The sequence below is a fragment of the Lynx canadensis genome, chromosome D2, assembly GCF_007474595.2.
Source record: "Lynx canadensis isolate LIC74 chromosome D2, mLynCan4.pri.v2, whole genome shotgun sequence".
In the NCBI taxonomy this organism is placed as follows: domain Eukaryota; kingdom Metazoa; phylum Chordata; class Mammalia; order Carnivora; family Felidae; genus Lynx; species Lynx canadensis.
In genome coordinates, this window is record NC_044313.2 from 37681307 (window position 1) to 37688741 (window position 7435).

The window sequence follows — 7435 nt, forward strand, 5'->3', positions numbered from 1 at the left end:
CAGAATTTAAAACTTTTGCAAAAGACGCTGCTTTTAGGATAAAAGGTAAGCTATAGAGTGGGAGAAACTATTTTGTAAACCACATATCCAACCGAGAACTGATATCTAGAGTATATCATTTTATGCCATTTTGTAGGACATTTTCCTACTTAAAGAACTCCCAAAACTCAACAAGTAAAAAAAAAAAAAATTCAATTAGAAAATGGGCAAAAGACATGAACAGACATTTCACTGAAGATGATATATAGGTGGCAAATAAGAATTTGAAAAGATTCAACATCATAAGCTGTTAGGGAAGTGCAAATTGAAACCACAATGACACCTCATCATCAGAATGACTAAAATAAAAAAGTGACAACACCAAATCCTGATGAAGAGGTGGAGAAACCAAATTAGTCATACATTGTTGGTGGAGATGTCAAATGGTAGGGCTGCTCTTAAAGACAGTTTGACATTCTTAAAATAAACAAAAACAAAAAACTAAACAGGCACCTACCACACAAGCCAGCAACTGCAATCCTGGATATTTATCCAACAAAAATTAAGACTTATGTTAACACAAAAACCAGTACATAAAAATCTGTAACAGCTTTATTTGTAGCAGTCAAAATCTGGAAAGAGCCCAAATGTCCTCCAATGGGGAAATGGTTTAAGCAAACTTCAGTACAGCTATACCATGGAATACTACGCAGTAATAAAAAGGAACAAGCTATTGATACAGGCAACAACCTGAATGAATCTCCAGAGAATTATGCTGAGTGATAAAAAACCAACCCCAAAGGTTACATACTATATGATTTTATTTCCATAACATTCTAAAGTGACAAAATTGTAGAAAGGGGGAACAGATTAGTGGTTGGCAGGGGTTAAGGAAGGATGGTGAGAGAAAGTGGGTGTGGTTATGAAGGACAACATGAGGGATCCCTGTGGGGATGGAAATGTATTGTATCTTGACCATATCAATGTCAACATCCTGGTTATGACGTTGTACTGGAGTTTTGCAAATTTGTACCAATGGGGAGAACTGGGTAAAGAGGATATGAGATCTTTGGGGCTCCTGGGTGCCTCAGTCATTAAGCATCTGACTTCGGCTCAGGTCATGACCTCACGGTTCATGAATTCAAGTCCCATGACAAGTCCCAGGGATGAGCTTGATCCCTGCTTCGGGTGAGCTGGAGTCCCACATCCGGTGAGCTCGTACCCCACTTCAGGTGAACACAAGCCCCACTTTGGGTGAGCCCGAACCCTGCTTCAGGTGAGCCCCACTTCTCTCTCTCTCTCCCTCTCTCTCTCCCTCCTTCTCTGTTCCTCTCTCTCTGCCCCTCCTGGGATTTTCTGTCTCTGCCCCTCGCTCACTTGTGCCTGCTATCTCTCTCTCTCTCTCAAAAAAAGAGTATATGAGATCTTTCTGTATTATTTCTTACAACCGCATGTGAATCTATAATGATCTCCAAATAAAAATTTTAATTTTAAAAAAATGATGATGAAATTAGAGGCAGACTTGAGCTCTAGCTATACTGTTTAATTACTAAAGAGTATACATGTTTCATACTCTTGCAGGGGGAGGGAAAGGTGATAGATTTGATTCATAAAAGTGTAAAACATCTGCACAGCTAAAGACACCATAAAAATCAAAAGACAAATGACAAAATAGGAGAATTATTCACCATGTACAAAAGAGAAAAGAACTTTAATACAAGTTCAGAAAATATTCCATTTAGTGAAACAAAAACAATTTAATAGAGAAATGATTCACAAAATAACTAGAAATGACTAACCTGTGAAAATATGCTCAACATTGCCTGTGATGAAGTGAATACAGATTAAAATACCTGTGAGATACAATTTTGTACCTAACACTTTGGCAAACATAATTTTTCCCTTAAACCTTTTATTTGAAAACAGTTCTTTTTTTTTTTTAATTTTTTTTTTCAACGTTTTTATTTATTTTTGGGACAGAGACAGAGCATGAACGGGGGAGGGGCAGAGAGAGAGGGAGACACAGAATCGGAAACAGGCTCCAGGCTCCGAGCCATCAGCCCAGAGCCTGACGCGGGGCTCGAACTCACGGACCGCGAGATCGTGACCTGGCTGAAGTCGGACGCTTAACCGACTGCGCCACCCAGGCGCCCCTGAAAACAGTTCTAAACTCAGTGCAAAGAACTCCCTTTCACCACTGGCCCATATATTTTTTTTAATGTTTTTAATGTTTATTTATTTTTGAAAGAGAGAGAGAGAGAGAGCATGAGCAGGGGAGGGGCAAAGAGAGAGAGGGAGACACAGAATCCGAAGCAGGCTCCGGGCTCTGATCTATCAGCGCAGAGCCCGACGCGGGGCTCGAGCCCACAAGCTGTGAGATCATGACCTGAGCCAAAGTTGGACACTCAGCTGACTGAGCCACCCAGGCGCCCCATCCACTGACCCATATTCACTGGACTGTTTGTATTTTGCTGCATTTGTTTTCTCTACCTCTCCCTTTCTCTCTGTGTGTGTCTCATATGCATACACACATGTATACATATGTACATATATTATATATATGTGGTTTATTTTCTGAATGATTTGACAGTAAGTCGCATACCTCCATGCCTCCTTACTCCTAAATATTTAAATCTATGTCTTCTACAAACAAGGACATTTTCCTACTTGACCACGATACATTTATCAAGTGCAGGAAAACTAGCATGAATACAGAAGTTATCTGTTAGTCATACTCTCATATATTATCTGAAGTCATACTTTAATTCTGTCAGCTGTCCTGATACTGTCCTTAATAACAGTTTTTTCTAGGCCAGGATCACTAATTGTCATGGCCCAGTAGACCCCTGTAATCTGGAGAAGGCTCTGCTTTACTTTGCTTGCATAACGTTGACATTTATGAAGGGCACTGTCCCTTTATGTTGTACAATGTGCTTCAGTTTGGGTTTTGTGATATTTCCCCAGGATTAGATTCAGATCATCAATTTTTGGCAAGAATGCCTCAGAAGTGCTGCTGTGCCCTCTCAGTGGGTCACCAACACGGCCATGGGAGTGTGGTTCATCGCTGGTGATATGGACTCTGATATTCACTGGGTTTCTCGATTATAAAGTGGCTCTTTTCCCTTCTGTGATAAAGAAGTATTTTTGTGGGAAGATACGTCGAGTCTGTGGTTCCTGTTCAAACTTTCACCCACAAATTTTGCGTCTGTTGACGATTCTTGTCTGATCGATTATTATCGTAACTGTTGCCAAATGAAGCTTTTTCTAAATTCTGTCTACATGTATTAGCTGAAATTCTACTAAAAGTACAAGCTTTTCCTTTTTATTTAATATCATTACAGACTGACTCATGGAGTTTTAGTTTCAATCGCTAGAATCCATTGCTATAATTTAGTCTGATGCTCAAAATGTCCCAATTGGGTCAGCGGGAGCTCCCTCGAGTTAGCTTGTGCCCCCTTGACGTGTCCCTGTCTTTCTTTGAGTGCTGCCTTACTTCCTGTCACATCAAACTGTTCTAAGCTCTTTTTTCGTTGTTGTTCCTCACCCCAGCCCTGGAATCAGTCATTTCTCCAAGGAGTCATGATTCCTGGTTCCTTTTAGGGGAGACAGCATTTAGAAACCAAGCTTTGGGCTACTGGGGTGTTTGCAACATTTGTGAAGATTAAGTGTGTCCAAGTTTAGTGAAGGCATAGGGAAAGAGCGCTCTCGTTCTCAGTCAGGGAGAGAGTGATTGGTGCAGGAGTTTAGGAATGACATTTGGCCACACCTGTCAAATGCAGGCTTGGACACAGCCAGGCCACGTGTGGGAGTCTCTACAACCCAAATTGCCGTACAAATACATAGAAGCAACACATTGGAAGTAACCAGTGTCCGTGGACACAAGGTTAGCTAAAGAAATCGTAGTACTTTCTTCCTAAGGAAAAGTCAGCATATGTTGGAAACAATGAGCCAGATTTAAGTCCATGGGTTATCATTGGATAAGAAGTAACTTACAGACTCCCGTGTAGAGCCTGAATTTTTTCTATTTATTTTTTTTTCAACGTTTATTTATTTTTGGGACAGAGAGAGACAGAGCATGAACGGGGGAGGGGCAGAGAGAGAGGGAGACACAGAATCGGAAACAGGCTCCAGGCTCTGAGCCATCAGCCCGGAGCCTGACGCGGGGCTCGAACTCACGGACCGCGAGATCGTGACCTGGCTGAAGTCGGACGCTTAACCGACTGTGCCACCCAGGCGCCCCCGAATTTTTTCTATTTAAAATAAGATGTGTGCATCCTACATATGAGTGTGTTTGTGTAGGGAAGGCTCTGAAAGGACACACTCTAATCTCCTAGGTAATGCTATCCCTCTGAGTTATGGGGAGAGGGGGGTGGAGGTTGAAAAGATGGGAGCAGAAAATTATACTTTTTATTTCGTAAACTTCTGAACTATTTGAAGATTTTATAGCAGCCTCGTATTTCTTTCATAACTTAAAAAAAAAAAAAAAAGCGTTAAGAGATAATAGGTAAAGAAGAGACAAGCCAGCTCCCAGCCCAGGAGACTCACCAGTATTTCTGAATAGAAAAGTAGCTTTAAAAATAAAGAAAAAGACGTTCATCAGAAGTGGGGTCAATCAGCTTTGGAAACAGAGGAAGAAAAAAAGAAAGAAAACCTTGGCAGTGTTTGCTCATACGTGCCCTGGAGCAGAGGAGGGGCCTTGGCCCAAGGTCTTGGCTCTCTGTGGAGTGGCCCCACAGGCTCTCCCAGACTCTTGAAGATTCCGGGTGTCTAGTCCCCAGTTCTGATCCTGGCTCCCCGCCCTCCTTCGGAAAGTAACTGGCTTTCCCGGAGTTGTGCATGGAGGGAGAGGATGGGGTGGCCAGGAGGCTTGGGACAAGAGGCCTGAGACCTGGGTTGTGCTGCTCTTCCTGGCTTCCTCATCTTATAGATAGATAATACCACCACATGTGATTATGAGCACCCAGAGCCACACTTTCCGAAATCACATCCTGGGCCACAGCTTACCAACTTGGACAAGTTCTCTCAATCATTCAATGCCTTCGTTTTGATACCTATAAGGTACCCCCCACGGGGTTGCAGGAAGATAAAATGAGTAAATATGCCAAGTGCTTAGGAGAGTAGCTGGCATGTAGTGAACACTCAAAAAAATGAAAAATAAAACAACATTTGTATTACTAGCAATCCTAGCTGTTACAGCGGGCACACCCTTGTCTCAGAATGTAATGGAAATGCAGCTAGAGTTTCAGTGTTACTTGTGATGCTGGCTGATAGTTTGCTGTAGTGGTGTGCATTAGCTAGGAATCCTTTCTATTACAAGAATTCCAAACACAGCAGCTTAAACAAACAAGGCTTTGTTTTGCCTCAGTTTACAAGAAGCCTGTAAGTAGAAAGATGCTGGCTGGTGTTCAGCACCTCAGCCGTGTCAGGGCCTTGTCTCGGCAAGTGCTTAGCCTCTCTTTCATGCATTCTGCCTCAGTGTTGCAACATGGCTGCCCCAACTCCTGGCATCGCATCCACCTTCAAGGTAAGGAGAAGAGAAATGGAGCGAAAACCGGAAGCACCAGCCACATTTGGCTCTTCTATTAAGAAAGCAAGCCTTCTCAGAATCCCCCAGCTGACTGCCAGTTATGTCTCACTTACCAGAACTGTGTCATTTGACCACACTTAGTTCAAGACGGGCCGGGAATATAGTTCGCTTTTCAGCCTCAATAGTGCAGATCATAATGGAAAGGAGGTCGGGGATGACCTCCGCAGAGCCTGCCACAATTTCTTTGTCCTACTAAAGAAAATTCCGTGTGACCATCTTTTAGTGGATCAAGAGCAGGTGGTGGCATTCAGCAAATGCTTCCTCAGCCGCGAGACCTTTGTAGTGTTTCTGTCCCTCTCCTGCTCTTGGGGTCCGCCTAAAGAGAGGCCCACCTGTTGTGAAACAGGAGGGGAACCTCTAGCTACATGGGCCAGCTGGGAGCTCACATTCGCTTGGGAACTCAGCAAAGCTGGGAGCAGTGCAGACCAGGATCCAGGGCGTCCAGAGCCTCTAGATCCAACTTCCCAACTCAGCCAACCCCCTGCCAGAAACTGCCATCGCTGCGGCGGAGGGAGCCAGAAGCAGTCGGGCTGCTGGCCCCAGCCCTTGGCAGCGAGGGCGCCTCTGCTCATTTCCTTCTGGACTGGAACCTGTTTTGCATCTTCCGGGCTCCCAGGAGCACGGGGCAGGCCGGCCTGGAATTAGGCGGCTCCCATGTGTGACAGCCACAGCCTCCCTCCACATCCGCTGGGCAGGCCAGGCTGATGCTATCTAGTTCCTGAGACCCTACAGTGAACCCAGACCCCAGATACTCTCTCCTGATAACAGCCTCGCCTTTTTCATCTCTTTTAACGAATACCAACCACTGGCTGAAACCCAAACTCCTGGCCGAATACCAACTCCTGGCTGAAAACTCCCTGCTTCCCAGAAACAAGCCTGGTTGGAGACGGATGGTGGAGGAGGAGAAGCCGGCTGCTGCGTGCCCGGGGCTTCCTGCCTGCCCCCGGGGAGCTTAGCGCCTTCTCTGGGGCCCTGTTCCTCATCAGTAAAGTGAAGGGAGCGGACCAGAAGCTTCCTGGGATTGCTGTCCTCTGTGCACACTCGGTGGTTCCCCTGGCTCACCCATCACCACGTGCCGGCTCTGAGGACAGCCATGGGCCACCTTTGGCAGGAAAGCCACAGCCACGGTCCCAGGTCTTGAGGAAAGGCAGTTTGTTATTTGTGAGTTTGTGGGAAGTGCACCATGAACACATCTGCACCAACGGAGGAGATGATATCTCTCCTAGAGGCCAGAAGAAAGGGAAAATTCGATTTTCCCTGACACCCAGCCCTCTGTTTCTGCTCCTACTACCTGTGTTCTTGGCCATTGAGAGGGAGCAAATCCTCCAGGGCACAGATGAGGAGGAAGGGGAACAAAAGCTGTTTCAAACAAGGGACTTTTCCGCAATTCAATAGCAAGTTTAAGCTTTCTTTCAGAAGGACTTTAGCCCCCTGACACGGCAATACGTTGGCTGCTCAGGGCACCTCACGTCCTATTTGCACCACCTTGATCCCACTCCTACTGGATGACTAATCCCTCTCCTCCACAACGTCACTGCCCCACGCAGGCCTTCCTCGCACACCCCTCACACAGCCGGTGAGAATGTGCTCTCTTTCACTCCATTCTCCAGATGAAGAAACTGAGGCTTGGGAAGGTAGTCCCTTGCCTGAGACCATGGCCGGACCCTGGGCCTGAGCCTGATCTCGCAGCCAGGATGTTCAGCTACCCCGCTGCTCCCTCAGCAGTGACCAGCCGCTGTGTCCCCAGAGTCCCTGTCCTGCCCCCAGCACCTCTGAGGGTCAGTCAAGGGTGTCTAGGGCTGGCCTCCACTCCGCTCTGTAAAGCTTATCAATCTATTTCTTTTCAGCTTCTCAAACGCCACATGAAAC